The sequence below is a fragment of the Pan paniscus genome, chromosome 13, assembly GCF_029289425.2.
Source record: "Pan paniscus chromosome 13, NHGRI_mPanPan1-v2.0_pri, whole genome shotgun sequence".
In the NCBI taxonomy this organism is placed as follows: Eukaryota; Metazoa; Chordata; class Mammalia; order Primates; family Hominidae; genus Pan; species Pan paniscus.
Window position 1 is genome coordinate 134,805,867 of NC_073262.2, and position 21,852 is coordinate 134,827,718.

The 21,852-nt window shown below is 43.9% G+C and overlaps 1 protein-coding gene across 3 annotated transcripts in view; it reads left to right on the top strand.

Annotated features, from left to right (window-relative positions):
* The window catches only part of DIS3L2 (DIS3 like 3'-5' exoribonuclease 2), a 368,917-nt gene that overhangs the window by 246,459 nt on the left and 100,606 nt on the right, over positions 1-21,852 (top strand). The window lies entirely within an intron of this gene.

The window sequence follows — 21,852 nt, forward strand, 5'->3', positions numbered from 1 at the left end:
CTTTACATTTCCCTTTGCCCTGCTTCCTCCTCTTGCTGTACCATCTGAAGTCTCCCTCATCCTATAAAACCTTCCTGTACTCTGCTCCAGCTCTAGAACTTTCACTTATGTCTGTCAGGACACCTTGGAAGAGTTGTCTTTACTTGCTGTTGCTTTCTCACTTCCCATTGCTTTCTCACTTCCCATGTATTCCTTATCCCTTTTACAGTGTGGCTTCAGAATGCTGGCTGCAACAGGTTGCCCCAGCCTCAGTTCACTAAGCATCTCTACAGCACTTGGCTCTTTAGTCTGCTGTTCCTCCTTGAAATTGACTCACTCTTCCTTGGACTCAAAGGACCCTGCCTGCTCTTGGCTCTAAATGTGGGCTTTTCTTCTCCAGTCACCTTTTTAACTCATCTTTCACTGCCCAGCCCTTCAGGCATCAGTGCCCCTCTCATGCTCTACAACCTTTGCACTTGGTGTCCCCTGTGCCTGGTTTCCCCTTTCCCTGCAAAGCCACATGGCTGACCTCTCCCTTTCAGGTTTGATTGGTCACCTTCTCCGTGAAGCCTCCCTAGCCATTCTGCCTCTGATTCCACCCCTCTCACCTAGCCACCTTTCCTTTTTTTTTTCTCACCACTCATCACTTGCTAACTAACATAGGTCAAAGGTGGCTTTTTTCTTTGCTTTTAAGATGCAAGATATTTGATATGTTTATGTTGAGAACTAGGAGATGACAGAGAAGGAAAAGTTGAAAACACAGGCATGAGAAGAGTTGATCGTTTTGCAGGGTCTTGAAGAAGAAGGTGGGAGATGAATCAGAGCATAAGTGGAAGGTGAGGCCAAGGAAGAACACCTCCTCTCCTCTCCCCTCCCCTCCCCTCCCCTCCCCTCTTTTGATGGAGTCTCCCTCTGTTGCCCAGGCTGGAGGGCAGTGGTGCAATCTCTGCACACTGCAACCTCCCCCTCCTGGGTTCAAGTGATTCTCCTTCCTCAGCCTCCCGAGTAGCCGGGACTACAGGCGCCCGCCACCACACCCAGCTAATTTTTGTATTTTTAGTAGAGATGGGGTTTCACCATATTGGCCAGGCTGGTCTCAAACTCCTGACTTTGTGATCCGCCTGCCTCGGCCTCCCAAAGTGCTGGGATTAAAGGTGTGAGCCACCGCGCCTGGCCACAGCACCTCTTTCTATGAGACAGAGAGGCAAGACATAGTTGATGGGTCCCTGCTGATGAGGGATCACACCTGGCCATACCTGCTTCCACTGTGAAGTAGAAAGCCGAATGCTGCTGAGAGGGCTGACGGAGTGGTGAAGGAGATAGTCTGAGTGGGAAAAAACAACACAGACTGCCTTTCCCCTGCTGCCACCCTGCAACAATCAACACAGAAGACTGCTATGACCAAATACTTGGGTGCTTTTTTGCCATACACCAAGCAAGCAATTAGTTCTGCAGCATATGCCAGCAGGTTGTCCTCCAATTCAGTTCTGATATTCTCCGCCTGGAGATAGCATCAGATTCCAAAGATTGAGCACCTGGTCCCACAAGACTGCCTCACGCTTCTGATGCCAATTGCAGGCTCCAGGGTGGTTTACTGGTGATTCTGACTGACCAGCTATAAGTTTGGGATCCTGCAACCCCCTCCTTGAGTTTCATAAATTTGCTAGAGTGGCTCACGGAAAACTCAGGGAAACGCTTAAGTTTAGTGGTTTATTATAAAAGATATTGCAAAGGATCCAGATAAACAGTTGCCTAGGGCGAGGTATGGGGGAAGGGATGTGGAGCTTCCATGCCTTCCCCAGGCATGCCACCCTCCAGGAACCTGCATGTGTTCAGCTCTCCAGAACCTCTCTGAACCCTGTCCTATTGGGCCTTTTATGGAGGCTTCATTCGATAGGCATGATTGAAGCATGGACACCCATGTAGAAATGTGATTGGGCAAAAAGCGTTTGATCTCAGTGACAGACTGAGTGGAGAAACCCAGCAAGGCCTGTGCAGATGCTTCTTGGCCTCTCTGTGCAGCATTCCCTCTTCCAGGATATAGGGCAGGACCCCTTTTAAAATGGAAGTCTTCCAACCCACAATCAGGCAAGGTAGGTCAGAGAACATTTTAATGGGAAGAGGGGAAGATTAGAGTCCTGCCTTGGGGAGAAAAAGAAGCGGGTGAAAGGAGGGCAGGAGAAAGTCAGAGAGATTCAGTGGCCTAAAGCTCTCCAACATTTTAACAAAAGACTGTAATAAGGGCTGTAGGAGTCATAAGCGAGGAACCGCGGATGAACACGCACGCACACACACACATATGTCCATGTCACGCGCACATCACAGATAGTATAGAGAACTGACCAGGAATCCATCAGACAAAGCATTGGCAAACACTGCTCAGGTATGTCTGGGTTTCAATCCTACAAAGTCTGGAGGATAATAAGATTTTTCTTCAGTAATTCTCAGCCTCCGAAGTGTGGGAGCAGAGGTTGCAGTGATCCATTCTTGGAGGTTTCAGGCCGGGTGTGGTGGCTCACACCTGTAATCTTAGCACTTTGGGAGGCCGAGGTGGGAGGATCATTTGAGGCCAGGAGTTCAAGACCAAACTTGGGAGTTTCCTGGGAGGGAGAGCTGGAGGGGCAGCAGGACAAGGGTCCCTCTGAGCCTGTTTCTTCTCCGCCCCTTGCTTTTATGATGGCATCAGCTGGCGTCTAATCAACCAAAGTTTTACAAAGTAATCTTGGAATCACATTTCATTCCTTTTCCTCTCCAGACTGTTGTCATGGTCTTTTCAGTAATTTCCCTCCCTCCTCACTGTCTCCCGTCCACCTTGCTGTCTAGTTATCTTTCCTACGTGGCACGCACAAGGACCAGATCATGTAGCTTTTCTGTTTGAAAACCTGCTTGTACCTATGGGTTAGGTCTGCAGTTCTTTAGCAGACCTTTGTTACCAAAGCCCTGTAAGATGAGTCCTCAGCCTCCTCTCCTGCCACCCCACTTCCCAGCGCTGCTTCCCTTAACACACGCACAGTGGGGGCTGGTCACTGCAGGCTCTGCTGATCTCCTGTGCCCTTTCCTGCCTCCAGGCCTCTGCCTGCTCCTTTCCCTCTGCTTACAAGGTCTTGCCTCCCTGCCTCCTTCTGTCAGATGAAATCGCCTTCTAAGAACAACATAAACCTCCGCAGAACTTTCCTTTCCTCCTAGCAGAATGCATTATTTCTGTTTCTCCTACCAGCAAGTATTCTTCATGTCTTGGGTATAGCAATAACCATCATTACTTCTGGATTTAATTCCCTTTTTTGCTTATTTCCTAAGAGCAGGGTGTTCCTTGGATATCTCTACTTCCTGAGTACCTTGGATATCTCTACTTCCTGAGTACCTTGGATATCTCTACTTCCTGGTTGCTACCCTGCATTTTAAAATTGTTTGGTCTAGTCAGATCTAGCCAGGCAACCTATTGCATACCTTCAGTGTTTCACTCCTTTTTCTGGTTCTTGCCTTGCCCCTTTATTTCCATGTACTTCTGTCCTTGTTTTGTGGGTTGCCTGTGGGTTTATATCCTGACATATAAGTCTCATCCACTTTCTCTCCTAAAATAAGTCTATTTCTTTGGAATTGGGCATACCTTTCCCTTATTCCATTCAAGTGTTTCACTCCATCTGTCATGTCTCAGTGGTACCTATAAGATCATTGGATTTATCTTATGTTCATGCTGCTGTTACTCCAGCTCTGTGAATTGGCCCATGTGAGGCTCACTTCCTTCCTCTTATTTCCTTGCCAGGTGTCTTGCGTGGTCTGCACTGCTCTGCTCTTCCCTTTTCATCCCAACAGGCTTCCACAGCAACTCATGTCTTCATTTTATCTTGTCATTTCCTCCACCTCCCTCCTGCCTGTATCCTTGCTATTTTCAAATTCAATAAGTGCTGATTTTCTGATAAAATTAACTTCCTGAATGAACCCTAACATGGTAGTAAAACAAAATTTGTGATCTAAAAGCCAAATTTTTTTTCCCTTTAGTTATATTGGCAAATAGTCTTGCTAGTTAAGAAATGCCTTTAAACACCAAGTACAGTGCTAGCTGCAGTGGCTTACACCTATAATCCTAGCATTTTGGGAGACCAAGATAGGAGGCTCACTTAACGCCAAGAGTTCAAAACCAGCCTGAGCAACGTAGCAAAACCCAGTCTCTACAGAAAAATAAATAAATAAATAAGCTGGGCATAGTGATGTGCGTCTGTAGTCCTAGCCACGTGGGAGGCTGAGGTGGGAAGACCACTTGAGCCTGGGGGTTCAAGCCTGCAGTGAGCCAAGATGGCGCCACTGCACTCCAGGCTGGGCAATACAGTGAGGCTGTCTCTAACAACACCAAGTATCTCTTGGTGTTGTTAAATAATAAATAAATAAATAAACAAACACCAAGTATCTCTTCAGTGGCAGTGCTCACCTATAAGTTGGGAGAAATAGAAATTTGAGGGCTGGGTGCGATGGATCATGCCTGTAATCCCAACACTTTAGGGAGGCCGAGGCGGGCAGATCACCAGGGCAAGATTCGAGACCAGCCTGACCAACATAGTGAAACCCCATGTCTACTAAAAATATAAAAATTAGCTGGGTGTGGTGGCACGCGCCTGTAATCCCAGCTACTTGGAAGGCTGAGGCAAGAGAATCGCTTGAACCCGGGAGGCATAGGTTGCAGTGAGCCAAGATCGCACCACTGCACTCCAGCATGGGTGACAAAGCGAGACTCCATCTAAAAAAAAAGAAAAGAAATAGAAATTTGATAGTATAAAAATCTAAGTATTCCTTTGGTAGCAGATAGATCTTAATGCCATGTTGGTGAGACATTGGAAATTAGAGTTTATTTTTAGGCTGTGCATGGTGGCTCATTCCTGTAATCCCAGCACTTTGGGAGGCTGAGGCGGATGGATCACCTGATGTCAGGAGTTGGAGACCAGCCTGGCCAACATGGAGAAACCCCGTCTCTACTAAAAAATACAAAATTAGCCGGTCTGCTGGCACATACCTGTAGTCCCAGCTACTCGGGAGGCTGAGGCAGGAGAATTGCTTGAATCCAGGAGGCGGAGGCTACAGTGAGCCAAGATCGCGCCACTGTGCTCCAGCCTGGGTGACAGAACAAGACTTCATCTCAAAAAAAAAAAAAAAAAAAGTTTGTTTTTAATTTTCATCTCTTGGGAATGTAGTTGGGAGGTTAAATTGGTATATGGAGATAACGCCAAGGGACCGGAATTCAGAAATCAGGTGACAGTTTAAAAATGAAAGTCAACTTTATATGTAGATTTTAAGCATCGTTTTTTGTTAAATTAAATGGTGCATGTAGATCTTATTTTTAAGCTACATATGTTTATGTTTCCAACAGCTAACGGATTAAACTTTCCTAATTAAATGTGAGGTGCCTCCCATGGTACAGTCTTCAATTTTCAGGAAGGGCATCCTTTTGAAATGCAGCATTTCAGGATTCAGCTCACTGAAGAGGATAAAATCTGCGCTTTGTATCTTAGAGGGGAACCCTGATCACTCATCAGTAGATCTTGGAAAAGAAAAATTCCAGCTGGGCACAGTGGCTCACACCTGTAATTCCAGCACTTTGGGAGACCAAGGCGGGTGGATCACCTGAGGTCAGGAGTTAGAGACCAGCCTGGCCAACATAGTGAAACCCTGTCTCTACTAAAAATACAAAAATTAGCTGGGCATGGCGGGCACCTGTAATCCCAGCTACTCAGGAGGCTGAGGTGGGAGAATCAGTTGAACCTGGGAGGTGGAGGTTGCAGTGAGCCGAGATCGCACCAGTGTACTCCAGCCGGGGTGACAAGAGTGAAACTCCGTCTCAAAAAAAGAAAAGAAAAATTCCACTTCAGGGCAATTTTCTGCTTGGATACATTTCTGGGTTTTGTCTCTGACATCTTCATGATGCCCAGTGCTTCGAATGCTGTTACTCCTACGTTCCTCTTCCATGCAAAGTCATTTCATTTCTTTTCTTTTTTTTTTGAGATGGAGTCTTGCTCTGTCACTCAGGCTGGAGTGTGGTGGTGTGATCTCGGCTCACTGCAACCTCTGCTTCCTGGTTTCAAGCAATTCTCCTGCCTCAGCCTCCTGAGTATCTGGGATTACAGGCACATGCCACTGTGCCTGGCTAATTTTTGTATTTTTAGCAGAAACAGCGTTTCACCATGTTGGTCAGGTTGGTCTGGAACTCCTGACCTCAGGTTATCCACCCACCTCAGCTTCCCAAAGTGCTGGGATTACAGGCGTGAGCCACCACGCCCAGCTTTGTGAAGTCATTTCTAATCCCCATTTTGAAATGCTGAATATTTTCCTCTTGCAGTATTTTATGTCAGAGGGCATTCCAACCTCAGGCAGATCCCAGGCAACTCAAGTACTTGATCTCAGTCAAACCTTATTTTTGTAGTAGGGCCCTTGATAATGAACCTGGGAAGAGAAATGGGAAATTCTGTAGATCTGTCAGCTCATAAGGAAATGCATGTCTTCTTCATTCATCTGGGGCACTGACAAGTGAACAATTTTTTTTTTGAGACTGAGTCTTGCTCTGTCGCCCAGGCTGGAGTGCGATGGCGCAATCTTGGCTTACTGCAACCTCCACCTCCCAGCTTCAAGTGATTCTGCTGCCTCAACCTCCCTAGTAGCTGGGACTACAGGCACCTGCCACCACATCCAGCTAATTTTTGTATTTTTACAACATGGTTTCCCATGTTGGCCAGGTTGGTCTTGAACTTCTGACCTCAGGTGATCCACCCGCCTTGGTCTCCCAAAGTGCTGGGATTACAGGTGTGAGCCACTGCACCCAGCTGGTGAGTGAACAATTTTAACTGTCCTTGTTGTATGATCATTTTTTACTGAATTGTACCTTGACTCAAAAAATCCAAATAACTGAATAGTCATGCAAGGGCTCTGGCATGGAAGTGGGCTTCTGGGATGCTTGCCAATGAGTTCCTTTTTGAGGACACAGAATCTAAGTGGAAAGATTAAGTGGAGAGGCAGCTCCACCCTCTAAGTCTTATTCCTATGTTCCATTCAAATCTTGCTAGCTTGATTTCTGTGGGGTCTGGGCTTTGGAAATTCTCTTTTTCATGGATGTCTCAGTGCACCTTGTTAAACCGAATTTGGACTGTTGTGTGTTCATCAGCTTCCAGCTCTACTGATTGGTTCCAGTTTCCTTGCTCATGAAAGCCAAGATAATCTGGCACCCACCAGTCAGGCATCCTCAAGTATCTGGCACCAAGGTAAACCTGGAAGCCAGTTAAGAAGTCCCAGTGATCCAACACACTCACTGCGTGATGAGAGACAGTTGTGGTATACCAGAAAGAGCACTGCAATAGGAGCAGGAGAACTGGGTTCTTGTCTCATCTTTGCCTGTACTGCATCATGGAAATTTGGGCATTTCTGTGATTTCTCTGAAATTCTCTTTCCTCAGCTATAAAATGGTGGTTTGAACTAGACAGTTTCTCAAGTGTCTTCCAGTTCCAAATTATTGAGTATATGAAAAACTAAAAGAGCTAACTAAGCTTCATTTATGCCTATTGTTGCATAAACACAACTTAGCTTTAAAAATATTTACAGTAACTACCTCAAGTTGCATATACTTCTGATCCTTTTCCACAAAAGTAGTTTGTATAACAACAAAATGAGAAGGGACACAGTCCGTATTCCAGAGGAGAGAATTAACCTCTTCTTACCTCAATGTTCCCTGACATCAAGGGGGATAATAATATCTAACTCAGAATTATGGGGAAGACTAAATGAGATAATCCCTGGCACTTAGAATGGTGCTAGACAAAAAGTAAGTGTTTAGTGAAAGTTATTATTAATATAAAATTAGAAAGATTAAAATTTGCATGGGCCACAGTGGCTCACTCCTGTAATCCAACACTTTGGGAGGATGAGATGGGAGGATTGCTTGAGTCCAGGAATTTGAGACCAGCCTTGGCAACATGGTGAAACCCCATCTCTACAAAAATTACAACAATTAGCTAGATGTGGTGGTGCACGTCTATAGTCCTAGTTACTCAAGAAGCTGAGAGGTGGGAGGATCATTTGAGCCTAGGATGTCAAGGCTGCGGTGAGCCATGATCGCACCACACTGTCCTCCAGCCTGGGTGACAGAGTGAGACCAAAAAAATTGCCATGGAATTGTAGTAAGGGTTATGCTGAAATAATAAATGTTCAGCTGCTGCTCAGAAGTCAAGGTAAGACTAGAATAGAGAATACAGAAACAGACCCACATATATATACAACCACATGGTTTTTAGCAAAGATGTTACTGCTGTGTAGTGAGGAAAAGATGGTTTTATCAATAAATGGTACTAGACTGGTTGGATATCCATATGGGGAAAAAATTGGTTTTGACCCCTACTTTATACCACACATAAAAATGAATTCCATGTGGCTCATAGATCTGAGTATGAAAGTAACACATTAGCACTTCTAAAGATAACATAAGAAAAATAACCTTATGACCTTGGTGTAGGCAAAGATTTTTTAAGTGGAGCACAAAAAGCATAAGCTTTAAAGGAAAAGACTGATAAATTAGATTTTATTAAAATTAAGAACATCCGTTCATCAAAAGACATCATTAAGATTGTTGAAAAGGGTGCAGTGGTTCATGTCCATAATCCCACCACTTTGGAAGGTGCAGGCAGGTGGATCCCTTGAGGTTAGGAGTTCGACACCAGCCTGGTCAACATGGTAAAAACCTCTTTCTACTAAAAATACAAAAATTAGCCAGGCATGGTCATACACGTCTGTAATCCCAGCTACTCGGGAGGCTGAGGCATGAGAATCACTTGACCTGGGAGGTGGAGGTTGCAGTGAGTTGAGATTGCACCACTGCATTCCAGCCTGGGCAACTGAGTGAGACTCTGTCTTTAAAAAAAAAAAAAAAAAAAAAATTGTTGAAAAGGCAAGCCACAGAGTGGGAGAAGATATTTGTAATACATATATCCAGCATATGACTCTTACCAATATATTATATAAAGACTTGAAGAGGCACTTCATAAAAGAAGATAACCAATGGTCAAACACATGAAAATATCTTAAGTCCAGGGGGAAAATGGAGATGAAAACCACAATAAGATACTATTATGTTCCCACCACAATAGCTAAAAGTTTTTAAAGCTGACAATGTTAGTGAGGGTGTGGAGCAATTACAACTCTCATATACTGCTAGTAGGAGTCTAAGTTGCCACAACTACTTTGGGAAACCATTGTACAATATGTAATAAAGCTGGGTGGATTCATAACTCATGGCCCAGCAGTTTTAGTCTTAAGTATATACCCCATAGAAAGGTGTATATATGTACAGGAACGTTCATAGCACCATCACTTATAATAGCAAAAAACCAAAAACAATCTAAGTGCCTGATAACAATAAAATTAATAAATTGGGGTATACTCTTACGATGGAATATTATATAGCAACAGAGTGAAGCAAATTCAAAACACAACATGATGAATATCAAAAACGGTGTGTTGAGCAAAATAAGCCAGACAAAAAATAGACATATACCATATGAATCTAGTTATGTAAAATACAAAGAAAGGTGAAACTGATCAGTGATTATATAGAGGTCAGAAAAGTAATTATCTTTGGTGAGTGTAAAGACTGGGAGGAGGCATGAGAAAAGCTTCTGGAATTCTGCATACATTCTATTTCTTGGAACTGGGTGGTGGTTACCTAAGTATATTTACTTTGTAAAACTTCATTGAACTGTATGCTTAATGCTTGTATACTTTATGTATTTCATGCCTTAATAAAAAATTTTATTTTAAAAAAATGAAGGAGTACAAAAAAAATGGAAACAACCCAAATGTGTCTGCAGCCAATGAATGGATAATTTAATATGGTATATCCATATAATAGAATATTATTCATTCATAAAAAGAAACAAAGTACACGATACAACAGGGGTGAACCTTGAAAATAAACTAGGTGAAAGAAGACAACCATAAAAGAGCACTTTGTATGATTCCATTAATATGAGATGTCAGAACAGGTACATCTATAGAGACCAGAAATAGATTAGTAGTTGCCTGCGGCTGGGAAGGTTGGGAGGAAATAGGGAGTGACTGTAAACAGATATGGGCTTTCTTTCTGGGGTGATGAAAATGTTCTAAAATTTATTGTAGTTGTGGTTGCACAACTTTGTGCCTATACTAAAAACCATTCAGTTGCACACTTTGAGTGAACTGTGTGGTATGTTAATGAAATCTCAATAAAGCTGTCATGAAACAAAAAGTTAAGAGATACTGGTAACTGTAATAATGATTGAAACATTGTTAATCATAGTCAGCCTTAGGAAAAGGCTGCACCACCATATGGTCCTTTGGTATGATAGGTGAGCACATTGTTACTGGAGTCAGACAATGTTCTAATCCTGGCTTTGCCATTTACTGACTGTCTGACATTGGGCAAATCATTTAACCTCTCTGAGTCTGAATGTCTTCATCTGTAAAATGTAAATATTAATAGTACCTACCTCATAGAACTTTTGTGAAGATTATTCATTTAATCAAGAAATAGTTGAGTGTATTTATATGCCAGCCACAATAAATAAAACTATTGTTATCATCCAGGAGCTATGGCATCTGAAGAGTCTTAACTCCATTTTAGTGAGAGAGGCTACAAGTGAACTTGAGCATGTGTCATGAGGACAGGACATCTTTCCCCTACTATACCACATCCATATCTATTACAAAATACAAAAGTCATGTTCAAGGCCAGGTGGGGTGGCTCACGCCTGTAACCCCAACATTTTGGGAGGCCGAGGTGGGAGGATTGCTTGAGCCTAGGAGTTTGACCCCAGCCTGGGCATAGTGAGACCCTGTCTCTACAAAGAATTAAAAAATTAGCTGAGCATGATGGTGCTTGCCTGTAGTCTCAGCTGCTCAGGAGGCTGAAGTGGAAGGATCACTTGAGCCTGAGGAGGTGGAAGCTGCAGTGGGCCATGATCGTGCCACTGCACTCCAACTTGGGTGACAGAGCAAGACCCTGTCTCAAAAACAAACAAATAAACAAAACAAAAACAAAAACCCAGGAAATTGAGTTATAACTAACTGATGTATGGACAGCTCAGAAATAGAAAGTGACCAGTAGTTAAAAGACTACTTGACAAGGTTTTCATTTCAACAAATATTTATTGTTTCTGTAAAGGAATTACTTTCAGTCATGTTGAAAATCATACTATGTCTACTTACTTGTTCTACTTGTCAAAATGTTTGTTCTGCAGAATGAATGTGTAATCTTTTAAAATTAAATTGAGAGCGCTTGTAGTCTACAGGTGTTGAAAAAGAAGCAAGTATGAGTTTGTCAAGTACCCGATGCTAAGGGGCATTGAATCTCCATAATGCAGTGGTTAGGAGCTCCAGTTTTGGAGTCAGACCTTGACACAAGGTGTCTGACCTCCCTGAGTCTCAGTGTCTTTATCTGTAGAAAGAGATTTGTCTCATAGCATTGGAAGATTAAATGAATTAATATAATGAAGTGCTTTAAAAAGTAAGCAGTCAATATGCCGTTATTATGAGACCACCAGTATGGTGGATTCTCATACCACAGGCATACATAAATTATGTATATAATTTCTTGTTAACTTTTGTGACGTCTTGGGGAGTCAGAAATGGTTTCCCTTTCATGCAAATAAATTAATAAGTGAAACTGAGTGATTGGATCCAAAAGAGCTAATTGGGCATGGTGAGAAAATAATAACCCAAAAGGTATGTCCAGTGTGAGAGAAAAGCCACTAAGGGTTTTTGTCACCGGAATATAAAGCAGTGAGCTTTTGCCTTTCAGAATTCTAGGTAAATATGAAAGTTGTTTCAATTTCTGATGTAAGGAATGCTGGGATTGGATTAAGCAGTTAACAGTTAACGTTTAGTTTATAGGCATTTTAATACACATAGTTGTTTTATATTTCTTTAAAACATTGAAAATTATATATCTCTTGTATATTTGGCTGGTAGAGACTAGTAATTATGTCTTGTTAATAGAGGGACTATTTTTGTTTGTTTGTTTGTTTGAGATGGAGTTTTGCTCTTGTTGCCCAGGTTGGAGTGCGATGGTGCTATCTCGGCTCACGGCAACCTCCGCCTCCCGGTTCAAGCGATTCTCCTGCCTCAGCCTCCTGAGTAGCTGGGATTACAGGCATGCACCACCAGGCCCGGCTAATTTTGTTTTTAGTAGAGATGGGGTTTCTCTATGTTGGTCAGGCTAGTCTCCAACTCCTGACCTCAGGTGATCCACCCGCCTCAGCTTCCCAAAGTGCTGGGATTATAGGCGTGAGCCACCACACCCGGCTGGGACTTTTAAAAAATAGAAAAGTCCACAAATGAATGAAAATATGCTACAATTCTGTTTTTAGACCTAGACCTGGGGGAAACCATTCTGCTGGGATTCCACACACGCATTCCCTGCACAGCCTCAGACATAAGAAAGACTAGGTCCCCATGCTGGCCATACGTGCCGAAGCCCATAAAAGAGATGACGACACATGCCATGACCTGCTGCCTACTGTAGTTACATTTCTGGCATGAAAATAGTTGTTTCCTGTTCAGAAGGAGTATGCCCAGTTCTCTGCTACTTCATTTACTAAGTTCACCTTTATAGAGCTTGCCTGCAAAGTGCTTTAGTCACCATAATCCACCAGGAGAATTGACCAATAAGCTGGCATCAATTTACTGCCTCCTGCTCAGGCTGGCCAGTAGTGCTGTTTCTTGGTGTGTGCTGGGAAGTCAAGAGATACACAGGTGGCTGGGGTGGACATAGCATTTTGTTGGTGTTTTATTCTAAAAATCCAAGACTCTTTACCAAGTAACACACTTATTATTCAAGAATTAAAGTTTACATCTAAGCAAAAAGAAAAATTCAAAATCCTATCACTCAAAACCATTGTTACCTTCTTCATATATTTTTCTCCAGATATTTTAAAGCAGGGTTTGCATTTTTTATTTTATACTTTTTATCCTTATTGCTTTTCCTGCCTTTGAAAACTGAAAACATTACAAAAGTGTGTAACGGATGAAGGAACAATCCCTGTATCTGCTGCCTCTAAAGATCATCACTGAGGACATTTTTATTCTGCTCTTTCTTAGCAGTAACCTTCAACTTCTGCCTCTATTGGCTCGTTGTTGTTTTAAAACTTTGAGCTAGTTTTACTTAACTGGATTTGTCCTTTTCAAACTTTTTTCTTTTCTTGGCTTCAGTCCTGCCTCTTCTCTTTTTTTTTGGATGAAGAATTTTGAACATGCGCAAAAGTAGAAGGAAGAGTATAATGAAACCCATTGTTCCCATCACCTAGCCCCTGTATCCCTCATTCCACAGCCAGTCCTGCTCCATTCCCAACCCACCTGTACCCCAGCCCTTATTACTTTGACCTGCTCACTTTGTAATGACCTTCTAGGGTCCTTCGCAGTCCCTAGGGCTTCACTGTCTTTTGGCTTTGAGTAAGGACCAAGTGCCTGCCCTGCTGCTCTCAGAGCTTCTCTGGAGCCTGTGCTCTGTCCCAGGCTTGACCGGCTGACCTGGGCTTTCCCCACTCACTGCTGAAAAGCCTGGAAATTCCCAGACGTTGAGTGCGCCAGCCTCGCAAGTTCAGCTCCTCATTCTCTTTCCTGTTAATGAAGAAGGCCATTGCTCAAGTCATTTGGAAGAGAAAAAGTGGAATTTACTACCTGGGTGTTCCTCATCCATGCTGTTCATATAAATTTAAACTTAGATGCCTGAGAATTACATTGAACATGACAAAAATTGCTGTGTGGGCAGTTTAGTTGAGTACTTGCAGATTGATAGAGCCCTTAGTAATAATGAAGGGAAAAGGTTCTTGAAGCTGCTCAGTTCCAGAAGATGAGCTCACCAGTTAAGGAGTTTGCAACTAAAGGTCCTCATTAACCTCTTGCTGGATGGCAAAGAGGAAAAAAGAAGAAGAAAATCCAGACTCTTCAAATCCTGACCTTTGGGGAGACCTAAGAAGAAGTCATCCTATGCTACCCCCTCCTCATGGTGGGTTCCTGCATTTCATTCAGATTTACTTACCCCAGATTTTTTTTTCACTTCAGCTTCTCTTAAGTTTGTAAAATATCCTCAAACCATCACCACGTCATGGCCATGGAGTGCTGCCATGGCTTGCTATACTGGTGGTCAGCTTTTGTGTGAGATTACATAACGAATACCACATGGAACTGGAAGATGCCAGCGTTTGAGTTGTCCCTCTTACCTAGCAACCCAATCAGTGTTTCTCAGAGGGAATGTGCTTATCCCAAGTAAAAGGTGGAGTTTATTGTGTGGCCACAAGGTGATCCAAGCCCAGTTGAGTCTGTCTCCAAAATTCAGTAGGATCATGCTAAGGCCAGGGCCCGCATCCTGGCTGCATGAGCTGCCCTAAGTAAGGCGCCTCATCGCTGGTGCCATTTGAACAGCGGAACATCCCTTTCGCTCAGCCCCCTTGGTTGGATTACCCTTTCTGAGCTTCCAGAATACTGTTTTCTATCTCTGTTGAGGCTCCTATGTTGGGAAAACTGGCCACAGGGTCAAGAGGGGTGACCCAAGCCAGAGCATTGTGTTCCCATCATAGACTGGGTGGAAACCAACCTGAGGGACAGGAAGTCCAACATCTGTTCTATCTGTCAGGGTGTCCAGCAGGTTGTACTTCTGATTGTGGTCTTGAGGCTCTTTGTTTTTGTTCAGTATGACTGCAGATGGCATTAATAGAGCCATGGTCTGCAGAGTGGGTGAGGTGGCAAAGTGAGAAAGTGAGTATGGTACATTCAAGTTACCTTTCCACTTAGCACTCCCTGGTGGCTTCCCATTGCACTTGAAGTAAAGAATGCCTCATCCTGACCCAGCAGGGCAGCTCTTCTCAGGGCCCATCCACCTCACTAGCCTCCCTGCTTCCACTTCTTCCCTGCTTTCCAGCCACAGCTGTGTCCTCAGACACAGCAAGCTTGTGCCCACCCCCCATCCTTCGCTCTGGCTCTCCTGCCTGGGATGCTCTCCCCCATGTCATCACGTGACGTGGTCTTTTTTAGACCCACAGGTCTCAGTCTGTTTCCTCATAGACACCTTTTCATTACTAATGAACTCTAAAATAGGCTCCAGACATTCGCTGTTTTATTTTCTCCAAAGTCCTTTTTACTATCTAAGTAATCTTGTCATTTGTTTGTTTGCTCATTGCCTTTCTCTCCCCACTAGACTGGAAGCTTGACATGAGAAGGGACCTTGTCAGTTTTCTTGTATGTCTCCAGTGCCTAGAAAAGGACTGGTACATAGTAGGAGCTTAGTAAGTATTTGTTGTGTGGCTGATTGAATGAATGAAGATGGTTATTAGGAAGATTATGAGGTAATTGAAAGCTAAACCATGTGGTTGTTTAGCCTGAAGGAGAAAAGTCCTAGGGGCCATATGCTGGCTGTCTCAGTAATTAAAGCTGGTGCTACCCTAAAAGCACCTAGCCCTGCTTCACTCCTTTCTCTTAGCCAGATTGCTGTCCTCCAAGGAGATGGGCTTGTTCTGGGCACCCTTATGAGCCAGAACTGGAGCCAATAAGTGAAAACTCTAGGGAGACATATTTTGGCTTTAAAAGAGAGAAAAAAATAATAATAATTGCCACTTTACCTGAGGATGTAGTGGGCTTCACCAGACAGCAGTGAATTTTAAGTCACCTGAGGTATGCATATGCAGGCACAGGCTGGGTGCTCTCTTGCAGACCTGGTATGGAGAGGGCTCAGCACCTGCATGGGCAGTTAGGCAGGGTTTACAATCCTTTCAGCCCAGAGCAGCAGGGCGCCTGCCCTATATTTTTTGTTACTTTCTTTTTCATTCAGTAAATGTCAATCACTGCGGGCCCAGCCCTTTCCCTGCCCATCATGCTGATTACAGAGAGTCAGGAGGTAGTTCATGATCCGCATGTAGTACATGGGGGTGAAAGAGTTGAGAAGCTGTAGGAAGACACAGAAGGGGATTGAGCCTGGTCTAGGTCATCAGGGCAGGCCTGCCGGAGGAAGTGACTTTAGGTGGTAGTTTGAAGGACCAGTGGGGGTTGCCAGGAAGAGGAATAGAGAGAACCGCGGGGAGACCCCTGGGTGTGAGCATGGGAGCCCCATCACAGTGTCTTGGGGGTGTAACTGTCATTTAAGGGATAAGGGCCAGGAAAGTCAAAACATGCACAGAGCAGACCCACATGATGAGCAGTTGGGTTGGTATCAGCTTCTTGTGAAGTGGTGATAGAGGATGGTGTGCAGGGGAGGAGTGGAAGAAACAAGACCATGGGATGGGAGGGGTGGGCAAAAGCCAGGCCAGGCAGGCCACGGAAGCCAGGTCTGGGCTGCGTGCTCAGGGCAGCAGGGCCTCTGGAGGGTGTAGATGGTGAGGCGACAGGCAGATTTGTGTTTGGAAAGGGCACTGTCTTCACTATGGAAAATGAGTTTGAGAAATGGCAGGGAGAGCAATAGGAGGTTGTTAGATATTTCTTAGAAGAAGCCATGGTGGTCTTGGCCAAGGTGACAATGGTGGGAAGGAAGACATATGGGCAGATGTGAGAGACGTATGGAAGGTAGAGTCAGAATGATTGATCGACACAGGCCTGAGAAAGTCCCAGGTTTCTTTTTGGTTTAGGCAGGCATGGGTATCACTTTTGGTTTAGTGGAGGTGATCCCACTTCCTGGGACAGGAAACACAGGGAGAGAAATGGTTTTGCTGACAGTAGGGGCTTATGGAGGTATGAGTGTGATGTGACCGTGGGACAGCTGAGTGAAAATTCTCAGTAGACTTTGTATACATCAATCTGAAGCTCAGAGAAGTCTAGGCTGGTGATATACAATTAGAAGACCAAAGCACAGAAATGAGGTTTGAATCCCTGGAAGTAGATGAGACAATCCAGAGAGAAGGGGTAGAATTAGAAGAGAAGGCAGCCTGGGGCAGAGCACGGAGGCTTGGCACGCCACACTCAAGGGACACGGAGAGGCAGAGAAACTTGAAGAGGAGCAGACATGGAGCTTAGACACCCAGAGTGGGGCCCAGAGCTAAGGAGGAGTGTCTCAAGGTGTTGGGGTGGGGAGGGCACAGAATCACCAGGCTTCAGATGCTGCTATAAGGTCAGGCCTACGAAGGTTTGGATTTAGTGCACAGAGGTTATTAGTGACCTGGACAAAGCAGTTATTTTTTGCTGATGAAGTATATTAAAAGGCTTTCCAGGCATCACATGTGCCTTAGTCCATTCAGGCTGCTATAACAGAATACTGTAGACTAGGTGGCATAAAGAACTAAAACAACGGATTTATTCCTCACAGTCCTTGAGGCTGGGAAGTCCAAGATCAAGATGCTGGCAGATCCAGTGTCTAGTGACGGCCCACTTCCTGGTTCATGGAACAGCACCTTCTCATTGCGTCCTTACATAGTAGAAAGAATGAGAGAGCTGTCTGGGGTCCCTTTTATAAGGCACTAATCCTATTTGTGAGGGATCTACCTCTGAGGCCTGATAACCTCCCAGAGGTCTGCCTCCTGATGCCATCACATTGGGGATTAAATTTCAACCTGTGAATTGGCAGGGAGTGGGGAGACTGGGGGGAACAAATATCTATCACAACACATAATATTGTTTTATGTGAGGAGTGTCCTGCTGATGTCAAGAAGAGCCTCTGTCACCACTGTGACCACTGTCCAGTCTCAGCAATGGGTAAAAGTGAATGAAGTGACCCAAGTCTGGAAGGCCTTATCTCACTGCTGGTAAGGGAAGGCCCCACCTATAGTAGGTGGCCACCCTGGTTGTGCTCATTCCTGGCACAGGCCTCTTGAGTCGTTCAGACAGTCTCTGTACTACCAGCTAAAAATGACTGTAAGCTAGAAATTTAGGAGTGGTTTAGATTTTAAAGAGCTTGTTCATCTAATTAAATAGAACTGGAGTTAATGGCTTAGTGGTTGTTCTATAATCAGGCCCTGCTACAAGTGGTTAAGGAGACTGACAACGGGAACCAAAAGAGCCTGCAGGGACAGGAGTGAACATGGCTGGAAAGAGTCTCTGCCAGGACTTCTGAATCCAGAGCTGAGAATGTGGCTTCCATGGAGTTATGAGAGATAGGGAGGGATTTTGAGCTGTGGCCCACTGAGATGAAAAATTGGGTTGTATCATCTTGTTCTGGAGTTGCAGTGACAGTTTATGGCGAGGGGTAATAAAAGGAGCAAAGGATCTGAACCCAACCTGGTTTTGAATCTGGGATTTCTCACTTTTTAGCCAAGTAACTGGAAAAGTGACTGAAAAACTCTCTGCATCTCAGATAATTCATCTGTGCAAAACGATTTGCATAGCTGTAGTCAAAGTTAGCTTGTGTGTGGAGCCCCTAGCACAGAGGAGACATTTAATAAATGTTCACTCCTGCTATCTTTATTATTATTGTTATTATTTTTCTTCTTCTTGAGACGGAGTCTCACTCTTGCTCAGGGTGGAGTGCAGTGGTGTGATCTCGGCTCACTGCAACCTCCACCTCCCGGGTTCGAGTGATTCTCCTGCCTCAGCCTCCCAAGTAGCTGGGACTACAGGCATGCGCCACCACACTTGGCTAATTTTTGTATTTTTTAGTAGAGATGGGGTTTCACCATGTTGGCCAGGCTGGTCTTGAACTCCTGACTTCAGGTGATCCGCCAACCTCAGCCTCCCAAAGTGCTGGGATTACAGGTCTTTATTATTTTTATGATCATCATAGTCTATGTTACGTTTATGTAGTTGTTATGGATCACAAAACACTTCCAGATGTCCTCACTGATTGCAGTTCAGCTTACTGCCATACACTTGAGTTATCACACGGGTGTATGTATGAGCCCCATTAGACCGAGAGCTCCTTAAATGGATGGGTCCCCACTCACAGATGTCTAGTGCGGGCATAAACTAGAGGATCCATGTGAGGAAGCACTTCCCCTACCAGAGCTCTTCAGAAAGAGAGCAGGTGGCTTCAAGAAGATGTCAGCTTCCCACTCTTGAGGATATAGCAGGGGCCACCTGGCAGGGACACTGTGGGGAAGTGGCTGCACTGGTTGGAAGGCTGGCTTCAAAGAGATGGTTTCTGAATCCCGCTTTATAATCTATGTTTTAATTGGATGAAGCAGTTCTCATGTCCCGTCAGGTTCATTCAAAGGAGTGTTTGTACTCATCTAAGTTTGTGGACCCTAGGCAAAGTGAGCCAGGCCCGGCTGCCCGGGGGATCCTTCCTCTCTCTGCTCTAAATGCTCTTTAAACACACAGGCTCACCTACTCCCTGGCAGATGAAAGTTTTAAATTTAAAAATATTTTAAAAGAATGCTTTTATATGAAAGCCAGTATCTTTTAAAATATCAAATTTGTCTTAAACATTTTGGCAGCATATGCCATGTGACTTTTGGATTTATAGTTTCTCTTTCATAGAATAAAAAGTTCAGTGCCACCACCTCAAGAGTTCTGCAAGTTCACATTATATAAACATATATAATAAAATATTTACTTAGGGTTTCCATTAAAAAGATCCAAAGAAGAGAATAAGAGAGCTTCTCTTTGCTGGTTTCAGAGGCTCTGCTGGGAATTCTGAATGAAATTTAAGCCTCTTGAATATGTTTTGATTGGCCTTCTTCATATTTTATCTCCTGTAATGAACTCTTTGTCAGTTTGTCAATTTTGACTAAGGACAGAAAGTTCATGTGCAGTAACACAGAGACTGAATTTAAAATTATGGTTTATATCATGATGTAATAATCCTCTCTCTTGTCCTTCAGTCAATATTTACCTGTTAGGCCAATATATTATAATGCTGACTTCAAAAGAAGACACTTTATTTTACCTTCTCTAAGTGTTGGTTTTAGATACTTGAAATATCAAAACTGGAAGTTGAGCCGTCTGAGACTCTTGGCTGAATTCACGTAAAGTTCAGTTCCTCGATCGCAGGGCAGGTTTCACTGCTCCCAGTGACCCAGCGACACAGCTGCGTGCCTGTCAGAATGAGGCAGCTAAGCTTGGAGTCATGCTGGTTCCTCTCAGCTTTCCAGACAGCCCTCTCCTCTGTGGGAAACAGATCTGTTATGTTACCCCATAGCAGCCAGGATCTCTTAAGTGGACTTAAGTATTCCTTTATGTATTACAGCTACAGGATTGGGCGGAAAAACCTGAAGAATGCCCTGTAGGAAGGTGGTCTCTGAGTGTCACACCAGATGAAGAATAGGGAATCTTAAATTCTTTTCCTTGCCTGAACCCCTTTTTTCAAGCATCCCACGTTTAAGCATTTTTCCATTTTAAAAACTGAGGGAAGAATTATCCCCCAGTGAAGGAGTAGGAGGATAATAAGTAGCTACACAGTTTGCAGATAAAATGTGTGATACCTTAGGACTGATCATTCAGGTTACCAGAAGAGCAGATGGTACTGTGTTAATAAGTTCTTCTAAGCCAACTTGGGTATGAGTCAAGACTCTGTCAGTGAGTCATAATGGAAAGGGAATTGATCCACTCATTAACTGCCAAGTCCACAGGTAGACTAGTTTCAGGCTCAGCTGGATCCTGAAGTTCAAATGAGGTCATAATTCTTCTTTTCTTTCTTAGACTATTATTTTCTGTATTGGCATGATTATGTAGCATAGATGTTTCCTGGCAGCTCCAGGTTTATGTGGTCCTTAGTGCCTGGGATCCCAGGAGAGAGACCCTCTTTCCTGAAGTTCATATCATTTATCAATACAACAAGTTGTATTGTTCAACTGAAGCAAATTCAGCACTATGCTTGTATCTTCCATGTGCTTCTCTCTGCCCATTGTATATCTTTAAACTGTATACTTATTTTATTTTATTATTTTATTTTTTCGAGACAAAGCCTTGCTCTGTTGCCCAGGCTGAAGTGCAGTGGCACAATCTCAGCTCACTACAACCTCTGCCTCCAAGGTTCAAGCAGTTCTCCTGCCTCAGCCCCCTGAGTAGCTGGAACTACAGGTGTGTGCCACCACACCTGGCTAATTTTTATTTTTAGTAGAGATGGGGTTTTGCCATGTTGGCCAGGCTGGTCTCAAACTCCTGGCCTCAAGTGATCCGCCAGCCTTGACCTCCCAAAGTGCTGGGATTACAGGCATGAGCCACCGTGCCCAGCCTATATACTTATTTTACATGTATACTCTTTTTTTGTAATTGGTTCATTTTGTATATTTTCATACACACATACATGTATATGTATGTACGTATGTATATACTCTTGTATGTATGTGTATATTTTTATTTTCACATACACTATATTTGATAGGTGATTTACAGTATGTTCAAGAATAAATCTTAAGTTTATAACCTAACTACCCTCCCTCATTTAAGGTACAGTTCTAACAGCCTTGGTCACCTGACCAACTCTCTGGTAAACCTGGTAGGGAGGGCAGGGCCTATTAAAAGACAGCTCCACCAGGAAGGCAAGGAGCAGTTCTAAAAGGAAAAAGAAAGTGGGTCCTTTACCAGAGGGAAAAGACAAACCGACTGTTGATTCATTCATTCAACAAGTACTTCTTGAGGACCTATGATGTGCCAGGTACTCTTCCAGGCCCTGGGTAACAGTGAACATTACACAAAAGGCCTTATTTGCTGGAGCTTACATGGTAGGGAGAGAGACAGATAACAAACACACAAGCCGATAGAGATATGCCGTGATATCTGGTAGTGATGAGAGCTCTGAAGAAAGACCACGGTAAGCAGCAACAGGTGTGGAGTACGTGCTTTACAGTGCAGATGGAGGAAATGGTTGGGGGCGGGGTGATGGGGAGTTGGAGGAGACAGACAGGTGGAGGAAATGGTGGGAGGGGGGTAGAGGAACCTCTTCTTGTTTGGGGATTCTCTTTCAGTTGACCCAAATAAAGTAAGGAAGATTTTGATAGGCAGATCCTGTTAAGA